At 39.0% G+C, this 25645-nt stretch overlaps 1 protein-coding gene across 6 annotated transcripts in view; it reads right to left on the bottom strand.

Annotated features, from left to right (window-relative positions):
- Window positions 1-25645, bottom strand: part of LOC150081815 (RNA-binding protein Musashi homolog Rbp6-like) — a 1034865-nt gene that overhangs the window by 776104 nt on the left and 233116 nt on the right. The gene's annotated exons all lie outside the window — the stretch shown is intronic.

Raw genomic sequence — 25645 nt, 5'->3', positions numbered from 1 at the left:
GCTTTTATAAATAATCATAATAATTTAAATATTTTTGTTTTTCTTTTTTTTTTACTCAATTTGACAACAGTGTTCTATTATATACGATTTTCTAAACCAGACACCAGACGCAAAGTGAGCGCCTGAGTTTCAATCTGGGGAATCACTGATCTGAAATTCTAGAAATCAGTTCGCTTCGCGTCTGGCAGACTTGACTTGAACATCTGTATTTTGGTCAGCTGTTCGCGTTTACCCAGCGAAATCAAAGCAGTGCGGCGAGTTTACACACCTGTCGCTGTTTGCCTCGACAATAACAACTATAACTCAACACTCGTGGAAGAGCCTTTCAACGTCGAGGATCTCTCTATGGCCATTGGGAGACTGAGAAATAACAAGTCACCAGGCCTGGACATGCTCGAGCCCGAAATAATTAAAAAAGTTGCTGAATTCGCTTCAGAAACCCTGCTAAACCTCTTCAACCATTGCCTGCTAAAGGGATGGTTCCCAACTGATTGGAAAACTGCGTCCATTCGGCTCATACTCAAAAATCCAACTAAACCGTATGATCGCCCTGACTCGTACAGGCCTATTGCTCTCCTTCCTGTGCTGAGTAAGGTTTTTGAGCAGCTCCTTAGACGGAGACTGGAAAACCATTACAATACTGCACAGCTACCAGCACGAAATCAATTTGGATTCAAACCGGGCATGTCTACGGTCGATGCGCTGGAGGCTATTACAAATGCTGCCAGGAACTGCACCCAGAAGTACCTCCTTGTCATCTCGATCGACTTTGCTGGGGCGTTCGACACCTTATGGTGGCCTAGCGTCCTCGGACGGCTGAGACGCGCTGAGCTCCCAGGAAATCTCTACAACTGCATTGCCAACTATCTCAGTGACAGGAGCATTGTGGTTCAGGCTCCCTTCTCCAGCGTGGAACGTCGTGTCCACCGAGGTTGCCCTCAGGGCTCTGTCCTGGGCCCCCTTTTCTGGAACTCTGTACTCGACGAGCTTCTCAGTACTGACTTAGGCGATGTCCAGACCTTGGCATATGCTGATGATCTCTCCCTGATCCTGGCAGGGGACTCCAGGGCTCAGCTTGAAGTATCTGCCAACAGAGCTCTTACCACCCTTCAAGCGTGGGTCCGGAAAAACCATCTGACCATCTCATCCACAAAAACTCAATCCATTCTCCTGAAGGGCTATCTTGATCCGCAGAGGCCGCCTCAAATCAAGATACATGGCACAACCATCAAGCTTGTTACTCAGCTGAAACTCCTTGGCATTATCATCGACAGCAAACTAACATTTCTCCCACATCTCAACTATCTACAAAAGAAAATTAGAAATTACATTGCACTGGTTGCCAGGGTTACCCGCCGAGATTGGGGGCTCAAAAAACGCACTCTAGCCTTACTGTATAAAGCCATATTCATACCAGCTATCACCTACGGTTCTGGCATATGGTTCACCAAAGCCTCCACTGTGGTAGGACGAAGAAAGCTGAACATCATTCAACGGCCAATTCTCCTTACGATAACCAGAGCATGTTGCACCTCCAGCACGCACGCCCTACAAGTCCTCGCCGGTGTACTGCCCCTAGACCTTGAGGTGGCCCATGTGGGGATGATGTATCAACTCAGCAGAGGAAAGTCTACCACCTTTATTGATTTTACCACGGATCCTGCTAACACCTATTCCAGCGAAAAAAGCAGACTCCTAACCTACTTACAACAGACCTGGCAAGCCAGATGGTCTGAATCCACCAAAGGGGCCATCACCCGCAAATTTATACCAGACATATGCAAAGTATATCCCAAATCACCATCCTGGTTCTCCCCAGGCCTTCTAACCACGTACCTCCTAACAGGGCATGGTGCCTTTCGCAGCAAACTGAACCTTCTTGGACTTTCCGACAGCCCCCTTTGCACCTGTGGTGCCCAGGAAACCTGGGACCACTTGATGCATGACTGCCTACTATATGATGACCTCAGATCTTCTCTCATCACACAAATTCATTTCATCCCGAGAGATCAGGAGCAACATCTCCTGGAAGACCACCATACCTATACAGCCTTTTCGAACTTTGCTCAGGGCCTCTTCACGAGGCGGAAAACCCTACCACAACCACAGAATCAGACCCAACCAGACAATGAAACGGCCTAAACAGCCATGTGTTAAGACCACTACTTGCTTCAGCACACTGCAATCCCCGTGAAGACTTTCAACCTGCACAATAATTGTGCCTTTACAATGTAGTCTCAACATCACCTTCATCTACCATGACTGCCGCTCCGGCTTCGCCCCCCACCAAGTTGACTCACCACTGAAATGACTCTACTATCTGGACGGGACTTCTTTGTCCCAGGATTGACACTACTCGGATTTGATCCTCTCTGATTGACTCTACCAAATACATCTTCATGCAGCTCACTACTGAAATGACTTCACCACCCGGCCGGGACCTGTCTGTCCCAGGACTGCACTACTCGAATCTTACCTTCTCGGAGTGGACTCTGCCAACTATGACTTCACGCAGCATTGCTGCCAATGCCACGTGGCGATCCTGAACCCGTGCTCCCTTGCGCGGCCCTGTTTCTCCCCTGTCCTGGCGGGGAGGAGGTGAAGGTCCCCTTGTCTCCTCCCCGCCACCCCCCCTTTCCTTCTGGTGTGGCATGGGCCTGCCTCACTGATTTTGGGGTCATCTACTCTATCGACCCTATACTTCTGTCTCTCACCCCCCAGCCTTTAGTCTCCCCTCCCCCCTCTAGCTTTCCAACTAGCGTTCATCCCATGTCAAAATTATCCTAGCCCTACACCCAAAATTCTTAATTCCACACTGTATAACTTAAAACTCCTTGGCCTGACCCAACCTCTAGCGCACCCCCCATTTTTTTTTTTTTTTTTTTTTTTGGTCCTAGCCACTGAAATCCCAGGAAATTAGGTGGCAGGACCTGCCAGAGTACTTATTTAAAAATACTGGTGTACCTGGCTTGCCTCCACGGGGCTAAGTGTGGGCAACGTTGGGCCTCAGTAGGGGTCCAGCGGCTAAATAGCCAGATGAACAACGGTACACGACACTACATCCAACAATATCCATACACTTTTAAATCTCTGGCCTTTACAGTGTTCTGTAACACGCGACAATGTAGACTACACGGAGATGGGGGTAACCCCTGGTGCCGTTAGACCCTAAACACACTTTACACTTTACTTTACACTTTACACCTGTCGCTGTCGTCTTGCAGACACCACTTGGGAAGAGAGTTGTGGACAAGAAAGGTAAGACAAAAGTTCACTTGGCGTCTGGTAAACGCCAAACTAAAATTTAACATCTCGTAAATCATATTATATCGAAATGAAAACAGAAAATACTATATAAACATTTTGAGAATATCAGTGGGATAGATACACGGGAGGATATTTAATTTCCAAATTTTTAAAAAAATAACAGAAGACAAAAAAAAAGATGTGTCTGTTAGAAGTCATGCTATCAGATGATTAAAGAAAATATTAAAAACTGAACTACGGTAGACGTGTGTGTGTGTGTGTGTGTGCGCGCGCGCGCGCGCGCTTCTCTCTCTTATCTCTTTTTTTTTTTTTTTTTTTTTTTAAATCGCAATTAGTTACAACAGGTTGATTCTAACAGAATAAAAGACGGGCAAAGGCTATGAAGTTAGTTACTATTTAGCTAACGCTTCTTTAATATATATTATTTAATATATATATATATATATATATATATATATATATTGAAGTGAAACTATATACTAATAGTGTGTGTATATATATATATATATAAGTTGTATTAATATATTGAATTAAGTATGCATAAATGGATGTGAAAGTTACACAAAGTGCCAGTAACTAGAAGGGTGAGGAAAGTACAAAAAGAAGTGTAGTAGATTAGTGAAAGGTGAAAGAACGTTAATATCCTAGAGGTTATGATGAATTAGGAAAATTATGGGCTATATTGCCAAGCCAATATAAAGTGGGAAACTGTAAAGTAAAATTAGTACATCAAAATACTAATAAAATGCAAATAAAATGAAAATAAAAATAAAATGAAAATGATATAGCTGTCATCAGATATGGGGGGAAACATATTTAGTAAATGGTCTAATATAGGTAATGCAAAAAGGCTTGATCTGATGTCAGCTGAAATAAATATTGATACATGATCAGGTATTTCATCAGGGGACTACACCTGATCATGTATCAGCAAATGCGTTTCTATACTTGTTCATAGTAGTAGTAGAAGAAAAGTGAAAGGTAAAAAAAAACAAAAAAACGAAAATGAAGTTAGCACTTTCTAATACAGTATTAGAAAGCATGTAGCGTCCATGCCTCGCAGGGTACGAGCTGTTTTGGTTGCACGTGGAGGACCAACATTATATTAGGTAAGTGGTCATAATGTTTTGGCTCATCGGTATGTATATATATATATATATATATATACACACACACACACGCGCGCGCGCGCGCGGATATACTCTGTATAACCCCTGGAATTCGATCAATAAGCACAGTACAATCTCTGCATATGTAACATTCACAGATTACACCTTCTGCTAATTTTACGACAACAGTACTGCTCATCAGTTAGTCCAAACGTCAGATATGTGAAGAGAGCACCTTTTAAGAGAAATTCAGGTCCAATGATGCACTTGTGTAATATGAGAATTTGGAAATTTTATACAGTTTAATTGACACATTTGCGAGAAATCTGCAAGCACTTGACATTAAGAAGATTAGCGATGAATTTCACTAAAATTAGAGTTGATCCAAATTAGAGGAAATGAGTATAAGGATGGCTGAGGTCTGTCTGGAGTAATTAGTACGGAAACTTGCTCAGTGGTAGCATGTTTTATTGCTTGATATACCTTACAGTATTGCTACCGATATAATAATGCACTGCGATCTGGTTGGTACTGAATCAAACTGACTACATTAGTATAGATGTTCCTAGGTCTATCTTAAAAAACACTCAAAACTTTTGTCATCATGCCCCCTTACGATGATACCTGGATACGGTACCGCCTGAGAAAATATGTTTAAGTAGCAACTAATTGGTTATGGCGAATGACTGATTTGGAGTGAGAGACTGCTTCAATGCAGAATGGGGTGGTGTCAAATCATTAGAGAAATTAATTTCTCGTGGTCACAGTTACAAACGACAACGTGTATATCTCATTATCGTTTGTCAGCTTCACTACGAACCAAGAGAGAGAGCCGCTGAAATCCAGTTTTATTTGAATAGCACAAAAACGCATATTATGTACAGAACAGTGTTGGAGATATCGAAGGAGTACACACCGGTGTCGCCCTATGAAAATCAACGAGCATGACACAACTTGCGCGGCTCTTACAATCGACACACAAAATCGCTGCTGTTCATTCAGTGCTGAACGTGAGAGAGAGAGAGATGTGGGGGGAAGACGATGCATTTTAATAACCTGACATCACTGGAGAAGAATTGCTGATGTGTATTTGGTCGAATTTAGGAACTCCATCTCATTATCATCATTCTTATAGCTGTTGTTGTTGAGAATTAAAAGGAAACTAATATATATTTTTTAACATATGGAGACATATACTAAGCGTGCTATGCTTATCCCATGAAGATACACCATAAACAATAAAACTAATAATAATTAAAAAAAAATTATGCTTATAAATTCAAATCAAGACAGTTTTGTAAGACTCGACTAAACATTGAAAAATATACGATCCTGTCTACTTGGACAATTATATTTTTCATATAATATTAAAGCCTCTTTCTCAAAGCGGATTCATTAATTATTGTCTCCCTATTACAAGTAGTGCTGTAGTAACAGGAACATGAGGTTCTTTAGTACAAAACAAAATACGACATTAATTTTATGCTAATCAAAAATAACCAATGCCATCTCAGTGCGAAACCCATCAAGTTTCTGAATCCTCCGGTTTTGTTACTGACGTATCATGGGATATTTTTCTCGCATACTGTTGTTAATTTACTACTTATGGTGAATTTGAAGAAGTTTTTCTCTGGACTCGTGTGTATTTCTCCTTATAATCAAAACAAACATTTCTTACATACGTTTTAAGACTAAAAAAATGTATTCCAAGGATAAGTGAGAAATAATCCAAATGAAATGTGTAGGTCTCGTCCCAATATTTCAATATTGAGACGAGATTTTCAGAACATTTATCGGTAAAGAGTTTTTAAACACTGCGATTCCACTATAATGAAAAAGCAATAGTATCAATTGATACTATTGCTTTATGACCTACTAAGAGGCACACTATTACAGCGGCAATCAGAAATTACAATTAATAGAAAGTTTAGAAATTTAGCCATTCCCGAAAACTACCTTGAAACACATGCGAGACAAAATTTTACTGGATGAAGAAATCATAAAATAAATAGGTAGCGAAAGTAAAGCAAATTCTGATTCACTTAATCGAAATGAAAACACTATTACTAAATATAAAGCAACTTACATTATATTTTATATAAACCAGAGAAATTACAATTAAAATTCTCTTGCATAAAAAAAAATATATATATATAATTAGTTGCATTATTTAAAAAGAAAGGAACGCACTATTTACACTACTCTTCTATATATTTACAAGTTTCCGCTAGGACAGTGCTCAAAAATGGTTTTACAAAAAGTATTACAAAATGGTTTTGCAGTAGTACAAATATGGTTCCTTGCAGAAACGACGAAATGAGGCCAACCAAACATTAAAAAAACATTTTTACAGTAACAAAAAATCATTTTTACAGTAACAAACTTCGAATTACAGAAATTTCTATTTTAGTGCGTAATGGGGACTACTACAATCCGAGAAACTGTTGATTATATTACCAACATGAATTAATCCAGAATTACGAAGTGATTAAATGAGCCACTAGAATAATATGCTAAACTTGTCAGAATTATTATAACTACTTTAATCGTTCGTATTTTAAGATATATTTGACCTACAACTTAACCACTGCGGGGAGGAAAGAGCTGACAAAGTTACAGAAATTTGAATAATTTAAATGAATCCTAAGTCGGTAGGCCGCAAAGTCGTCACGAAGCCTAAGTTAAAAGAGCGCCGTTACACAACGGGATGCTTACGATGCACATTAAGCTAATAAAACACAGGGTTACTGCACGAAGTCGTGATGAGTATGTAAATAAATAAGTCTGAATAAAACCGCACTGTAGTCCAATTCAGCGGTAAAATCTGTTAGATTACTTCCCTTTAACTTGTAGCGTTTCTTGAAGTAATTGCAATAATGGCTCTTTTAGCAGCTAGTTTCAAAATATTATTTGCATAACAATAGTCGCACACGTATCACTTGCACTCTAAGCCAAGAAAATTGAAGACTTAGATGTTCAGTTATCGACACAACCCGACAAACAGCATACAAACTTAAAAGTACATCTTTTTCATTTTTTCTCCTCAGCAATAACACATCTTAAACAAATATTTTATACCAAAACAGGGAAAAAATAATAATAAATAAAACAGTTAAAATTTAAAATGCGACATTAATATCGATAAATATACAGTTATCTCCCATAATAACACTACAACTTATAGCACTCTTCAGGGCTGATCCCTTAGAGATATATGCATGGTGATTCAGGAGGAATAGTAAAACTTTTGAAAGGTTATAGTATCGATTATTCTAAATAAAAAAGTTCATATAAACATGTGTCCAAATCTCAATGGAAAGGAGTTCAGTTGTTTGAAACTGGCGCGCACATCTGCCTGAATCAGACGTGACCCGAAGCTATTTGGTGTTATAAGTGTTATTAAGAATGCGACACATCTCCAATATGGTGTTTGTCTACGGTTTTTGTGGTGGAAGTGCTACTGCTGCTTGTAGAGAATACTGTCGACGGTTTCCTAACCGCAGGATACCGGATTCAAGAGCATTTACTAGTGTTCACAACAAAATGTGTGAGACTGGTAGTTCCCAGCGCTCATATTTCTTCTGAACGTGCAAATGAACAAAATGTGGATGAAACAGAACATATTCTTCAGTCAGCAGAACGTAGTCCTACTGTTAGCACACGAAGAATTTCTACGCGTATCGGTGTTCCACAGACAAGAGTATGGCGAACATTACGGCTTGTATGGCTTGTATCCATTTCACATACAGCGGGTGCAAAACCTTCAAGCAGGAGACGACGCCCAGCGATTGGAATTTTGCCGGTGGGTAAATGCTAATCGCCGATTAATTCCATTAATACTCTTCAGTGATGAAGCTACTTTCACCCGTGACGGTATCTACAGCACCCATAACTCTCATAGGTTGTCAGACAAAAATCCACATGCCACTGTAGAAACAAATTTTCAACATCGCTTCTCTGTAAACGTGTAGTGTGGTATCATCGACATCGACATCGACAATTGGGCCTGTTGTATTACAAATTCGTTTTACAGGGCCCATTTATCTAGAATTTCTGCAAAACGAACTTCCACTACTATTGGAGGATGTTCCCTTGGCTACAAGGATTGGTATGTACTTTCAGCATGACGGAGCTCCTGCACATTACACCTGTCTGGTGATACAATATCTAAATGGAACTTTCCCTGAACGATGGATCGGCCGCGGTGGTCCCGTTCATTGGCCATCGAGGAATCCAGACCTCACTCCGTTAGATTTTTGTTTGTGAGGATGGATGAAAAGCGCACTATACAAATAAAAGGTGAATGCAAGAGACGAATTGCTCGCTCGCATTTTGGATTCTGCTTCCCTCATAAAGACGAGCTCAGAAGAACAACACGTCAATTACCACAAGAGATGCAAAGTACATTGAGGTTAGCGGTGGGATTTTCGAACTTTTATTGCGAACTATAAAAAAAATTGTCAATTATTTGTGTTTTTATCATTCAAAAAGTCAAGAAATACAAATAATAAGTTATTTATCATTCTTTAATACCTCTCATAATGGCTTTGTGCGCGTCAGTTTCAAACAGCTGTATCTCCGGATCCATTGAGAATTGGACACATGTTTAAATGAACTTTTTTCTCAGAATAATCGATACTACAACCCCCCAAAATATTTACTATTCCTCCTAAATCACCATATATATATATATATATATAAATTAACTTGCTCTCCCTGTCTAATTTTCCTATTAACAATTTCTTAAGGCTTAAAGCCTTGCCATAAACTAGCTCACTTATTATTCAATCTTGTATACCATACGTGTTCCTGTTAAACTGCATAAGTCTGTTATTCTACTTACTTGGCGGTAACTTAATTAAAAACACCATCCTGATATTATTTTCTAGGCTGACAAAGTCGCTTCCAGAAGAGCGATGAAATCCTCCCTCCAATGAAATCTCCCTAGGCTGGACAGTTCCCACCAATTCCGAGTTAACGGAAGAAAGGAGTTTCATACTCTTGATTACACTTTCGACCTCATCTCGCGAAGGCTCTTGTGTGAGATTCTGCAATTCAGCTTACAAGAACAAGTCACTCTCATTCTCTTGAAAAAAACTTCTGCATAATGCGAGTACGACTGATATATTTCTACGCAATACGACATCATGGCACGCCACACTTCCCTATTAAGAGGCCACTTCAACAGAGAAAACAGAATGTCACTATGCTAGACGTATTTGGTTTCGCAACGATATTTAAGTGGATTCAGCCTCCAGGATTTGATCCGAACATAAGGGGTACTCGGCGTCTCCCAACAGAACCACAGCAAGGATTCCACCAGCCTGCAGCATCTCTAATACGATATCAGTGCATGAAGCCTTCAAACCATGATCCTACCAGCCATCTTCATGATATATCTGTAAAAGAGATTCGTCGGACAAAATAACCATTTCTCAATCGTCCACTTCCGCTGAGCTTTTTTCATTCTCTTATAAGGAAAAACTAGTGAGTGTGGGTTTCAGCTAACATAGTCTACACTGGAAAATATCTGACACATCATGCATTGCAATAGCAGTATTCGCAGCCGACGACTGTGCTGGCCGTCATCCGTCTCTGTGAAGTACAAATTATAACGAGCCTCTGGTACCACTGAACACCACCATCATGACTATTGTCGAAGTCATGACCCCGGCATTGTCCCTCTGGGAATTTATTGACGAAGAGTCTGGATGGATCTTTAACCGCTATGTCACATTTGACGACACACTCATAAAAAATACACTGAGTGGCCACTTTATTAGGTGCAATATCCTTTTCACGTTATGTGATACTCTCTGAATAACAGCATCACGTGTTCGTACCAAGCGATATAAAGCATAGTGGGCAGATACGTAGAATGCTATAGGTGTGAAATTAAGTGCAAGAATAGGTAATACGGCAGATTTTTAAGTGGCTTTGAACGTGGAATGGTAATCAATGCCAGACACACCGGTATAGGTACCTCTGAAACTGCAACCCTGCTGGCGTGTCACATACGGATGTGAATCGCATGTATCGAGATTGTTCAAATAACCAAATAACATATAACCAACGGCGATCCCGAGGACGGGGAGATTTGTTTGTTTTGTAATTAGCTTGTGGGAGATTTGTTTGTTTTGTAATTTTATTTAATTTTTTTCTATTTCTGTAACCTGTAAGAATGCATATATTCTGTTTAAACCTTTACTCTATTCTCGTTTCCTTACCCCACATTCCGCATTCTAACTCATGTACCTCACAGAAGAATCGGGTTCGTATGTATATTTATTCTTTCCTGTCAGAATCTAGAGAATTGTTGTACTAAGAAAATTCCTCCTTCGGAATAGGCTTGTGTATTCAAATTGACTAGTTACAACTTCTTTAATGGCTGTATACAATTCTTTATTACATACATATACATGAAATAAAGTTAAAGATAATTATACACATTATATGGTAAGATAATACAACATATATGGTACATTAAATTAACTGTTCCGTTATATTAATTGACATTACACGCATTCATATACATCATTTAGTTAGAACAAGGATACTTAACACTTTCCATGAATCTCCATTATTATAGCTTCTCTAATGTATAACCATTTAGGGATCACACTCAATTCCTTATTCGACATTCTTATACAATTGAATTTATAGCTGCACTAAAACACAAACTTCCTCTGGCTTAGTTACCATAATACAATTGGAACCATCTTATATGCTAGTATTTATCCTAATTATCTGTTTTATACCTGCACTAAACACAAAAACTTTTCTGTCTTAGTCGCCATAATACATTTGGATCATCTTATATGCTAGTATTCACCTTAATTATCTCTTTTATTTAACCCGTCTAATATAGCTACTTTCCATCCGTTCATTCATATTTAATTTGACTATCTCCTTCTATTTCTCTATTCATTACAATGTTCTAATAACAATACTCAACTCATCTACCTATACATATATATCTTAGGGCATATTAATCATATGACCTTCCTCTTTAATTTTCTTATTATCCTATAGTCCTTCCAATAATCTATAGTGTGCTTATTCTAACTTGGCACTTACTTCTATATTCTGGCGGGATGTTTTCGTAAGGGCCTTCTACTTCTTCCTCATTCAGGGCTGCTATCTTACGCCATCCAGAGCTATTTCTTACTAAATCCAGAGCTGCTACTCTGCTTTTCAACACTGATACTTTCCGCTTCCAGGGCTGCTACTCTGCTTTTCAAGACTGCTACTTTCTGCTCCCAGGACGGCTACTTTCTGCTTCCAGGGCTATTTCTAGGATATTATCGCTTTCCTCGGTGGACTTAGTCATCTATGTATATCTTCTTCTTTCATTCTTACTGTTTAACGAACTCCCCTTTCACGTTCATCCCTTTTTCTCACACCCTTACATTTCCGATAAACTCACTTCGAATCTTATCTCCTCACTATAATTCCACTCAACTCTTTCTCCCTCGCTTTTTCGCACGCTACCTCCTTTTGTTCCCGAACTTTACACTTCCCTTCAAGTTTGGCTCGTCTCCCCCAAGGACTCTAACTAATCTTCTTTTTCTGTTTAAATTTCCGTTCCTTCCTATTTACTACACAATTCTCCCAAGCTATCTCCCTAGCGCACAAACCAACCCTTTTCTCGAAATTTCTTATTTTTTTTTTTCTCACAGGCAGTATGACCCTTCCATGTCCAATGGCAACCTCTAAAAACACTCATTTTCGTTTCACACCTTTCTCTCTAAAAGTATCCTAACACACAAAAATCAGTCAGCCTGACGCCGTTTTATTTTGACGCGAAAACTGGACGTCCACTCATTTCATATTTTGGTTCTAACGGTGTCATAGATCAAAGGAGGAACTTCGTATAATCCCGTTTCACATCCTATTGTTCTTCCTTAAGCAACCCCTTCACGCCCGTTCTCAAATGACACCCCTTTACCTAGTCCTGCTGTCCCTGTTTGCTCTCTGATATTATTTGAATTACTTGTTTACCCCTTTGCTACTATTCTTAATTCTCACGCTTAAAACTATCCATTACTAAATCTAGCGTTCTTCAAACTTTAACCTTATTTTTAGCAAAACAAATATTTTTATTTTAATTTGTAAGATCTTACATCTTACAAGCTCACTGATGCGAAAGGCCAATGGAAACTGACAAAGCTTGAGCAAAGTAACAGAAATGCTATAGTCAATCAAAAAACCCGGTACAACAATAGTAAAAAGAGGTTACATTGATGCTGTGTAGTGCGGTTCTGATGCAAGGGGTGATCTGAAAAAAGAGGTTTTTCAGATCACCCCTTCATGGCTGAAGTTTATCCATCTGAAAAGGGGTCTTCCTACAGGATAATACACCGTGTTGCAAGACCAGAACTGTAATAGAACTGGTTCCAAGGACACGAATGTGGCCTCACCACATTCGTGTCCTTGGAACCAGTGTCCTTGCAAACATCCATTTTTCAACAACTGTGAGAAGCAACTGAATTCACATAGACCAACCCTGTGGCACGTATTCACACATCCTTGAGGCGAATGTGTGCCAAAACATATTGGAATTGGGTTTTTTTATACCTAAATGGCATACCTAATAAAGTGGAAACTCATTGAAAGTGTCGTCTAAGTAACAGATGTATTCTCCCCTAATATCAAACTTAATCATTTTTAAAATTTGGAAATTTTCTTAACATGCTGTTTAAGAAGCACTGTGAACTTTATTGTTATTTGCAAATTCATTAGTGGCTAAGTGAGCATTAATTGTTCATCTCAATTTGGTTGCTTTCTTGCATAAAAAAAAAGAAGTATCTCACAATTACGCATTTTTATAGATTAATTATGCTGTTAATCGACAAGGTAACTAACTACCCACTGAATAAAAATGAATTATTTTCACTTTAATCGAAAATATGGCTATTTTATAGGACAACTAGGAATTCTGTAAAATAAGCTTATAACTGCTATAAATTGATTGCCATTCACCGCAATCGCAGGCCCTGACCTTCAGCCACAATTCATGATCAAGTGTCTCAGCACGTTTATCATCGATCCACTATTCTCAATTTTTAACAGTGTCTTAACGCAGCACTACTTTCCCCCTCTCTGGAACAGATATGCTGTGAGGCCACATCCTAAATGCCAATCTGCATCCCTCATTAAACAGTTCAGGCCAATCTCTCGCTCTTCCAGCCTCTTGAAACTTATGGAGAAGGCATTACTTTCAACCATCACCAATCAAATCTTGCCTCACAAACCCCCACAAATTCACTATGCCATTCCCGGAAGATCCACAGTCACCAATTTAACATCCATTACCAGCACCATTATCAGAGCACTAGAAGCTAAAGCAGAGCTTGCCGTCATGTACGTCGACCTGGAAACTGCCTTCGACTCAATCAGCATTACCTCGCTCGTTCACCTCCTAGAAAATATACTTCCATATATAAAAGGTGGCATGTTGCGGTTTATCACAACCCTGCTATCAGACAGAATCATTGTTCTTACAGCGGATCAAGATATAATCTCAAGCAAAATCACTGCGGGAGTTCCCCAGGGCGGAGTCCTCTCCGGAGCATTATTTACTGCAGTCATTATTCCGTTTGTTCAAGAGAGAGAAGACATAATCTGCTATGCTGATGGTATTAAGATACACACCCAGATTAACCCGGGCGAACATATCTCAAAAATTAATGAAAAGATCAATCGAAAGCTACACGACTTAGAATCCTATCTCCATCAATTTGGCCTACTTATTAATCCTGCAAAATCAGCCCAAATTGTCATTTCTTTGAAGCACCAACCCACTGAAGTCCAAGCTTCTCTAGATGGCATTCTCCTTCCAGTGGTAAATATACATACGGACTTGGGAGTCGTCTTCGATTGCAAACTGACCTTCAAGCCCCACATTGACAAGCTCATAACAAAATTCTGCAAAATGCGGTGGATTACCAAACAACTACTCCACGTTAAGGACCTGAATGTGACTCGGCGGTAAGTATACACCTCTGTATACTCCGTCGTGTTATACGTCTCAGAAATATGGTCATCTGCAGCCCCCACGAATATCAAGCGTGTGTACTCCTCTGAATGCTGACTCCTTCGTTGGATCACACATAGACATCATCGTCAACCCCAGCAAAGAACAACTGCGATGGCAACCGCACTGAACTTTGCCCGACTGCCAAACCTTATAATGGAAAGACGCCTCACACTAACTGCCAAAATGACCATTGGAATAATCTCGGAGCCAAACATATGGGAACTATGCAGCTGGAGAATCCCTCAACCTGGACTGAGGTCAGCTCCAACACTTATAGCCAACCATAATAGACTAGCTCTTAGCGACCGCTTTCTCCCCAAGCAGATGCTTATCACAGTCCAAGCAATCGAAGGCGACCTCTACAAATTTGTCAAGGATCGCAAATACCGGAAAGAGTATTAGTATTAGTATTAGTATTAGTAATGACCGCATGGTGCAAGAAAGTTTATGGCTTATGCTGCACCAGCCAAAAAAAAAAAAAAAAAAAAAAGAAAACTAACAAAACAATGATAAAAAAAAATAATAATAATAATTAATAAAAAAAAAGGAAATTAAACCTATCATCCTATGCGCTTCCTTGACCCGAAGGTACTACCCAGATGACCTTTGAATTTCCCCAAACTGTCAGCCTCTACCCATGTAGGCAACTTATTCCAGTAATTTATAACTCGCTGGCTAAAATAAAACTTCCTGCAGTCCAATCTAAACATTTCCCCCCGTAACTTGAATTTATGTCCCCTAGTTCTAGCATCATTTATAATCTTGAAAATTTTGTCCTTATTCATTTTACTGATGCCTCTCAGAGCCTTAAACACCTCAATCAAATCTCCTCTAAGATGTCTAGTTTCCAAACTCTGCAACCCACATATTCGAAGTCTTCATAAGGACGCCCTTTTGCCGATCTCACCAGGCGAGTTACCCTTCTTTGCACCCTTTCAAGAAGCTCGATGTCTTTCTTCAGGTGCGGTCTCCATACTTGAACACAGTATTCCAAGTGTGGTCTAACATAAGCCTTATATAATGGGATTATCACGTCCCTATCTCTACTTGCAAAAGTTCGATAGATCATCGATAGGACACCATGGGCCTTCCTTGCAACCTGTTTACAATGCTCAGAGAATTTCATGTCTCACCGTATCGTAACACCCAAGTCCCTTTCCTCCAGTACTGGGTTTAGTTGAACTAAACCAAGTGAATAACTTTTTTTGGGATTACTGTTTCCCAGGTGTAATACCTTACACTTTGTTGGATTAAAGCACAGCTGCCTGCCATTTTTCTGACCATTCCTGAAGTCTATCTAGGTCTCTCTGAAGAAGCTGAGCTTGACAGTGATCATTAACTACTCTACCAATTTTAACATCATCTGCAAATTTAGACATCACACCCTCTATCCCTTCATCGATGTCGTTTATGAAAATTAAAAACAGCAGTGGTCCTAATACTGATCCTTGGGGAACCCCACTTCTTACATCAACCCAATCTGAGGAATAGCCATTTATCATTGAGATCCTTGATGACCTAAACTCAACCAGGCAAACTGCACAGTAATGTCGTAGTATAATAAATTTAAAAAAGGATGTCTGTATAATATTGTATATAATGTCAAAAATACTGTATAATATCTTTATGAATATATTGTGAATAATTTAACAGAAACTTATTATATTGTTGGCCCTGGGGGATGAACCTGAACTTCGATGTGGGCCTCGTCCTCAAGGCCTTTGTCCACCAGCCAATGTGAAGCCCCTGGCATTCCTGGCGTGAAGGGTACATTGTATACATCCTTTTGTACACAATAAAGATTATATGTATATAATGGAATTGTCCAATTCGGTCATAACATAATTGTATACACCAGCCCACTTTGTACTATGCTCTGGATGTGACAGTTTTAGGCTATCATGCACAAGGGGGCTATCGAGAAATTTGGATGGGGCAGCATTTGTAGTTTCATCTCTAGCGGAATTCGATCTTTCTGTATCATTTATAATCTTTCGGGACCATGAATGGTCCCGAAAGTCTTGAATAGCGAGTGTGGGTTTCAGTTGCGGCACGAGCCAATTCTCTAATATACATTCTCTGGGATGGATTTTCCCATTTTCTAATATTGGAATATTAATAAAATTTCTGATTATATTTTGTACGGCCACTACGAACAGAGCAAGCTACACACACCTGAATTGTAATTTATTGGTTATTTTACTGCAGCAGGTGAAACAACGCAACAATTATCAACCAACAGGCCGTATTTGTTTGTTTTCCCCCTTAACAGGTACGGCTTACCCTCGCAATTTGCATACCCGTGTCACATTCGGTAACACAACCAGTACCAAATTTTTATGCAGTTATAAAAAGTGCCTCCATCACAAAAATTTCAGCACAAAATATATGATGGCTGCAGAAATTCAAAGTTTAACTGCTCACGGTAAGAATTTTTCATTCTCTTTTCCTCGTATCCCCATCTTTGTTGCCTGCTTTTCGAACTTCCTTAGAGTATCTGATGGACCTACTTTTTTAGTGTCACCAGATCGACCTGAATTCTTACTTTTGCGAGGAAACACACCGCCTGTATTTTTAACAGAAAATTTCATTCTGTGCATTAAATGGAGCATTGCATTAGCAGATTTTTTTCATGGGGGAGTACCAAACAACTAATTTTCACGTGGCATCACCAAATAGTGGTATAAAATAGTTGGGATGCGCGTGGAGAAATAAAAAAGAACAGGCGGACAGTATAAAATAACATTCAGAGTTTTTATCTCGAGGTATTGAACGTCTGGAGACCTAGCATACATACAGTATGTCACTAGAATAAAACTTTACAATCTGGTTAATTTGATTTATAGTAACTTTGCATATCAACAGATATCTGAGTTGAATGTAACGAAAAAAGAAAACAATATACAAGTCTCTCCCCGCCCCCTCCCACGGATTGCGAAAAACGATCCTCCTTGTTGCCCAGAACTCTCTCCATGGGCAGTGGCCGATGCTTACAGGCTTTACACCACCCTTTCGGCAGCCAGGCGGGTGAAAATATCGAGGGGAAAAAATAAATAATATACCACAAAACGTTGACACAGAGAGACGTAACCTAAAATCCATCGAGAAATTTTATGATGGTCCCTTATCGAAACAAAAACGTATTGCTTGGTTAACCTGGCCTCACTTACTACTGCGGCCCAACGCAAGCGCCGCGGGGATGTTTGTTACGCCTCAAGGAACTAAAAAGACTGGGAGAGTCGATAACAAAATTTGGTAAGAAATACGGTATTGGTGAAGCGATGATAACGGAAGATCTGTGCCAACAAAAAAAGGATTTTTCTCCGAAAAAGTTGGGAAGGAACCGCTGGGAAATCAAAGTAGAAAAAAAAGATTGTTTTTAACAATGACGCAGCTTTCTGTATAGAGTTTACCCAAATGGTAATAACCAACAATACATATAATTTTTTAAACTTAATGTATCTGTATCTATAATGGAATTTTCGTTGAATTTATGGGGAATGCTCAATAAACATTTCATTTAAGGCCTATATATTAGGCCAATTGTCCATATACATGGTGAATCATAAGTTAATTTAGGAATTTAAACTGAATATCCCAGTGATATTTAGTTCAAAAGTGCAACCTATGTGGATGCAGTTCATCTTAGTGACGAAAATCCTTGTTTTCTTTAGAGTGGTTTCCGGTTGTATTGACGATCCTGACATTAGTGGATTGGTTGAAGCCTTAGAGTGGCAGGAGATCCGCGTTTACCTTTCATATTAAGCTAAAAATAATGAAGTGGATAAAAAGATTCTTCCCGGCCAACGCTCTAACATTTTACAACAGAATCGAAATTGATCGAATATATTTTGTGAAGGCACCAACTACAGGAGGCGCGAATCCTGAGTAATACACACACACACACACACACACACACACACATTGATCCAGCTATAGTGAACTGTTAAATGGCTCTGCTAAATGCACGTTTTTGTGGCAGATATGTTAATGCTAAATTAGCCACTGCTAATGCTAAATCTGCAGAACGCTCTTCCAGTCCGACTGTCCCCATCTGATTCAAACTGTCAATTCCACAAATCTATGGCAGAAAATCAGAGGAGAGCTATTTTCGTTCCTTCTGTCCTATTAAAATTACTTTCAAAACTGATGATTTTCTCAAGGATTCACTGAGTGAATCAGTATGAAACCTTCGGCATACATATATGCCTAATATGTGATGTCTAAAGAGCCACTGCTAGACGTTGCGGAGGAGTAAATCATCCACTGCGTCCAGTCCTGAACAATCTTAGAAGCCTGCAAAGATTCTTCCCATCAAATGCAGCAAAAATATTTAGCTCACTACACATAGATGCCGAAAAACTCTGAGAATGCAACGTACTGGAAAGAGATCTTCCAGAATTCGTACAGACTTACCGAAATTTGAATCGGCTGCAAAGTGACCAAAGAATTGTAAGTAAAAGTGAAACGTTCTGCTTTAAGAACAATAATAATTTGGTAAGCTGTTGACTGGAAAATTATACCTTCTCTAACAGTTGTGTAAATATGTAAGTGATATATGGAATTTACTGAATTGTAAATATACGATTTGTATAATGTATGTACAGAATCATTAATATGTAAATACTGTATATATTGAACATAAAATGTGTATATAATATTTCGGGACAAGACTACGGGTTCAGTATATGTAACCCACTGCACGTAGTATCTCGTACCCTGATATGTACTTAGCACCCTCCTGGCACTTTGCCGTCCCGGGTTTCCTTTTCTGGAATAAACAGATGATAATAATAATAATAATTTTGCTGAAAACGCTGAGTTGGAATTCAGCAAAATTCAACTCGACTTTTTCCCCTTACGTACGAAATAGCTCCCATTTGATGCTTTTATTTTAACCACTTCAGTGCTTGTCATGCATTTTTTTTTTGCACTTGCAATCTGTTAAAAAGTACTCTGCCGGTGCTAGCTGCATTACAAACTGTAGAGTTGTGTACACTGTAAAAGAAACATGTTATGTATATCTTCTGCAATGCGTAGTAGAAGCCTGCCATGCACATGCTTACAATTTTTCTTGTAGAACAAAACAAAGCTTATAGTAAAAATTTGTTATGGAAGCGAGGGCCTTCCTTAATTTTGCTACTTGTTGAATAATTCCTGGGTTGGAGTTATTCAATATCTCGGCAACACATGTCTAATTTAATAAAAGCAATCCAAAGGCATTTTATCGAATTCGGGTACTTATCATAGATGTGCTCGAAACCACAGTAATTATCATTGATGAACTTATGGTGATATGTGCTCTAGATTCTATTTATTTTCATTAAACCGAGGAGCATAGTGTCACTTTTGCTTTTATTTATTTATTGCGTACTTCCGCATTAGTAATAATTTTCCTTGCTTACGTAAACTTTTCTACTCTACGACTTCTCCTCTCACTTGGCATCCCTGCCTCTGACAAACCAGTTATTAAACCAGAGTCAACTAATTAGAACTGCTGCTGTATCAGTAGTTCATGTTTTAATACTCTTAGACGTTGTGTACGGTACTGAGCTGATTTCACTTTATTATTTCTATAGAAACTTTTGTACGTATTGGTATTGATTGGTTTGGTTTGTATTAGGGTTTAGTGGCACATGGACATTGAAATTTACTTAGCATTAAATTCTGAGTTTTAAGTGGGTAGTTCTGTATTCATTAAAAATATAATCAAATAGCAAGCTGTTTCGCATCTCTCTTTCTCCCTGTTCTACGTTTGCTTACTAGTACGTTAGTAGGTTTCTTCTTGGTTAGGAACTATAACTAGGTTACTGAATCACAGTAAACTGGAGGCAGTAGTTTTTCTTAATTGGAACAAAGAATTTAACTGCCAGTTGGGTATTATGTATTGTGGAAAAGGTCAGTGAATTCATTAACATTTTAATTGCTTAAGAATTTGATATCGCCTAGTATGATTTCAATCTCTAATCAATCTACCGTACAAACCAGTTTAGTATAAGGAGTTAATAACTATTTCCCAGTACAATGAATTGCCTTTTCATTAAACCTACCTAATACTTGGGGCAACCTTGTGCCCGTAATACAGCCCGTACACGTCTTAGCATGGATTTCACAAGGTGTTGCAGGGTGTCCAGCGGCAGTACTACCTGTGCGTTGAACAATGTGTCCTGTTATGCCAGCACATTGTCAGGTGGATGGTAGTAGAATCGAATGTCCTTTTCCGGTAGGTCCAAAAGATGTTCATTTGAGTTTCCATCAGTGAGTTGGACGGCTATAGGACAGAGAATCCATTGTTTTATTCCTGAAACCAGTTAACAACCTTCCGGGTCTTGTCGCATAACGCGTTATTTTGTTGAAAGACGCCGGAGTTGTCTGGATATACTGTTATAATTATTTGATGTACCTGATCGGCAGCGACAGAAAGGTAGGCGTTCCCATCGAAGTATTAACGGTGACCAGAGGAACCAGCATGCCACGAAAACAGTCCCTCCCCAAACCATAACACCACCTACAGCCTGCCGAACATCAACGGTGCATCCAGGTACCATGTCCTCGTGTTACTTTCTCCAAATGCGTGTTGCTTTCTCCAGTTGATTTCTCAATATGCTCACCAGCATGACAAAGTTGGAAACAAGATTCATCACACCTGAAAACATATTTCCACATGTCGGTGGTCCAGTGTTGGTACTGAAGTGCCCATGGAAGACACGGTTTCTTTTACCTCGAAGTGAGGATGGGTAGTACGCGTCACGGTGGTCGACTGCAATAGCCTGTGCGAGCTAACGTTGGGGCATAATCTATGTAGATATTGGTCTCGCTGTTCGTACGATGTCCTGGCTGGTTAGCTGGCCACACTGTGCTGTGTCGCTGCTTTATTACGAGACGAAACGCACGGCGCTCACAGGGGAGCCGTGTGACCACACGTTTACCTTTGGTTTGTCGTTCGACCGCTGTTGAGCCAGTCACTGTAGACTACTTACTAGCGACACCACAGAACTGGAGCACTTAACCATGTTGGCTGTTATCGAGATACTGGTTCCTGCACGTCTTGCCAAGACAATCATTTCACATTTGAAGTCAGAAAGCCCTTGATGAGGACCCATTATTTCTCTCAGACATTCAAACGTTTGATTTTTTTTTGAGTAGCTCAAGATTTTTTTATTGGTTTAAAAATTTCAAAATTTCAATTGAGAATTTACAACAGTGCATTCCTGTAAAACCATTCCTCTAACAACAACTAGGCATTCCTTTTGAGGATGATGAATGTGTTCCTTCAAATTCCCTTCTCCACCTAAAACAACCAGCAGATACTTGCAGGTTGTTCTAAAACAGCAGCTCAAACGGCAATTAGTAAGTTGGTTTAAAATATGTTTTTATTAGATTAGAAATAATAGATTTAACGTTCTTTTTATATAAATAAAAATATATCATAGATTTTCCAAGATAGTTATAACATTCAGTAGTTAATTTATACAATCCTTATCACTATTCCTGGTGATAAGTGTTTATATTTATCACACTTACATTTTTTTTTTTTTTTTTTTTTTTTGAGAAGAATAAATCGGTCAACTACTGAGTGTCGGGCACTCAGGATGAAGGATCCGTAGTCACGAATGGTCGTTAGTGTAGTATCTCAAATAGAGAGCTTTATGGTAACTGAAAAAAGTTTATAGTACCCCGACTTGCCTAAAACTGAGGAACTAAACGCTGTCTATTTGAGTCTTTTCAGTTGTTGTGAATGACACGGGTGGGAGAAGCGACTCCGACTTCTTCCTGGTGAAGCGATTAAAGTCTTGAGGAAGAAGCGACTGGTAGGTGAGGGCCGTGCAAGACTCTGCGCAGGCGCCTCCCCAGCATCATGGTCGTCTCAACACTACCTCTCTGAGTACCTCCTTGCCGGGACAACTCCAGCTTTGAAAATTGTTAAAAAATGCTTCTAGTTGCAAAATTTATAAATGACCTTTACAGAATTATTAACTAACTATTCAGCAACCTTTTTGTCACCAAAAGGAGAGTTACTTAGTACAAAGAAGCGCGCTATCGAAGTGCAATAAGAAATTGATTTTTTAATTTTAACACAAAAAGTAAATGATAGATTTCAATTGGAATAGTTTTCCCTTGATAAGTATCGAATAACGCATAGCTAATGTGATTTTTAAATTTTTATCTCCATTAGGACGGAAATAGACGGGGGTGAACCCGAAAATTACTCACATTTTTCTGTCTGGCGCCGCCATTTTTAATTAAAAAAATATTTTAAAATTATATTTTAACCCTACTCGTTCAGCTCTTTCCAACGGTGTATAATAAGCTAAGGTTGTCGACAACATTTTTGTCTCCCCCACATTTTATCCCCCCATTTCACAGACAAATTTTTGTCAACAACGATCAATATGGCATTACGTTGGCCCACATGATATACAAACGCATACAAAATTTCAAGTCAATAGGTTGAGTGGTTCCAGAGATAAAATGCTGTGACAGACGGACAGACAGACAGACAGACAACCGAGTGACATTATATGGGTTCTTCATTACACTACGGAGCCTAAAAAGCAGGTAAAACACTCAACTTACAATTTGGAAAGGATAACGTATCCAAGAAAATAACAATTCATGAATGTCATTTATCAACCACGCCCTACCATGTTACTCGTTTCAAAAGTGCTTATAATGCGTTATTGAGAAATGAGATCTACCAGTGCCACAGTACTGAAGTACCAACTGCTCAACATGGACATAAAGTGATTATTCAATTAGCTTGTTCCTTAATTAACAATGAATTTATTACTGATTTTATTCTGGTTAATATCATAAATTGGATTCTTCGTCAAGAGTTTGTTTTCAACTGATATATATTTTAAAATATAAAACGATGGCATGGTCGTAGTCAAAGATGACGTGGCTTTAGAATGTATAAATTCGCTCATAGGAGGTCTAATCAAAAAGTTCGAGCACTGAACTAATATTCGGCAAATAATAACGCTTACTGGCTATTCGGATGGATCTCCTCAACACTGCTCCACGTTAGGGATCTGGATGTGACTCGTCGGTACGTATACACCTCAGTATACTACGTCTATTATAAGCCCCTCCCAACATCAAGCGCTTGTACTCCGGCGAATACTGGCTCCTTCGTTGGATCACGCATAAACATCGTCGTCCACCCCAGCAAAGGACAACTGCGATGGCGATCTCACTAAATTTTGCCCGACTTCCAGATCTTGTATTGGAAAAACGCCTTGTTCTCACTGCCAAAATGACAACCTGAATGGTCTCGGAACCAAGCATCAGGGAACTATGCGGCTGAAGAATCCCTCTACCGGACTGTAGAGGGATTCTTCAGAGGGAAGTACCAACTGGTCAACATGGACATAAAGTGATTATTCAATTAGCTTGTTCCTTAATTAACAATGAATTTATTACTGATTTTATTCTGGATAATGCATTTTTAAAATTTATTTGCTCTTGATTGACTTATTAATAAAGGACATCCATAACTTAACATGGGTACTTACAAAGCAAAACTGTTACCTAGAGAGACAGAGAGAATACTAAAAGAATGTCTCATGCATGCCCGTTTCTTTTTTTTTTCCAAATAAATTTTTAAAATTAAAAGCAAATAAAATTTTAAAATGTATTTGCTTTTGATTGACTTATTAATAAAGGATATCCATAACTTAACATGAGTCCTTACAAAGCAAAACTGTTACTGAGACTACAGAAACGGGTATGCATGAGACATTCTTTTAGTATGGCTATCTATCTGCTCAAAGCCCCGAGGAAGTAACAGAGAGACGGCCATGTGAAAGAAAGTCACCTTCCTAATTTCTCCCTAGCTATATTCCTATCCTTTCTTGACTTAATTTTTAATAATTTCCTTTATTTCCTCTCTCCTCCTTCTTTAAATTTCTAATCTTTCCCAACTTTACATTTATATTTTTGTTAACTTGATCCCATGTTAATAGTTAACATGGAACTATAAGCGACCCAACAACTGCTAGTACAACTACAGCTAGCCAGTTAGTTAGGCCTTAATTACCGGTAATGCTTCCCGCCCAAAATTCTTCACCACCACTCGTAAACCAAATTCTATCGGGACCTTGACCTAATATATATATATATATATATATATATATATAGTCACCTTGACACTGCATACACTGATTACACTTCTTCTGCAACTTCTGAAGCACTCCTGACATGCTTCTTTTGGAATTGCCAATAGTTGCTGTGTCGCATCTGAATAATCTCCCCAGTAGTTGCATAACTATAGTTTTTCAAAGGAACTAACTTTGGGGGGAGCTAAATCCGGTGAGCATGGCGGATGGGGAACCACAGCGATGGATTGCTTCGCAAGAAATTCTTGAACGGAAAGCGCCAATGTATGTACGTATGTATTTGTGTAGGGCGGTACCTGGAACGTTAGTTCATCTTCGCCTCGTTTCACTTTTAAGATACAGGATTCTGTAGAAACGGCCAGAAATGAACTGGCTGTTTAGCTAAGCGGAATCAGCAGATCGGAAACGTGCCACCACCACCACGGGAAGGTAGACCAGGGGGCTACCAACCAGCGGCAGCAGAAGAGAGGGACGCTAAGAGCCCAACAAAGTTCGAGCCAAAGACTCTAGCAAAAAATTGTTTTAAAAAAAAAGGAATCTTATACAACTATACAAAAATTAAATACTGTACACAAGATTAACTTCAACAGATTGAGGTAAACAGATGATACTTTGAGGTTTCGAAGTAAACGGAGCAAGTAATCTCGTTAAATTTTAAAAATTAGCATGAAATATCAAAAATTAAAGTTTATATACAAGGTCAAAGAAAATAATTAAGGATAATAATCCCCAACAAAAGGGGGGGAAAAAAACCTAGACCAGTATCATTTAACAGACAAAACTTTACACAAGCATTTAACACAGAAGCAGGCACAAACCTTATAAACAGCTTAGGTAAATTGTGACTTCCAGTTAAGTCCTGCAGTCATCAGTAGCAAAGTCACAGTCAGTTAACAGCCAGCCGAGCAATTTCAGGAGCACAGGAATTTTCATTGTTAAACTGAGTTCTAGTTGTAGGACACATGCAGATTTGCAAAAAAAAAAAAAAAAAACACAGCACAAGTCCTAAGTTGTAGACCTTGTTGAGAAAATGGACATCATTGTAGTGAAAGTGAAAAGTCTTGAGCTGAATTTGAAACATTCGCAGGTGCAGTCATTGCAGAAAGAAT

Source organism: Mastigoproctus giganteus, chromosome 8, assembly GCF_048544385.1.
Source record: "Mastigoproctus giganteus isolate SK-2022 chromosome 8, ASM4854438v1, whole genome shotgun sequence".
In the NCBI taxonomy this organism is placed as follows: domain Eukaryota; kingdom Metazoa; phylum Arthropoda; class Arachnida; order Uropygi; family Thelyphonidae; genus Mastigoproctus; species Mastigoproctus giganteus.
The sequence above is the reverse complement of the archived record's forward strand: the minus strand, read 5'-3'. Positions and strand labels throughout refer to the sequence as shown.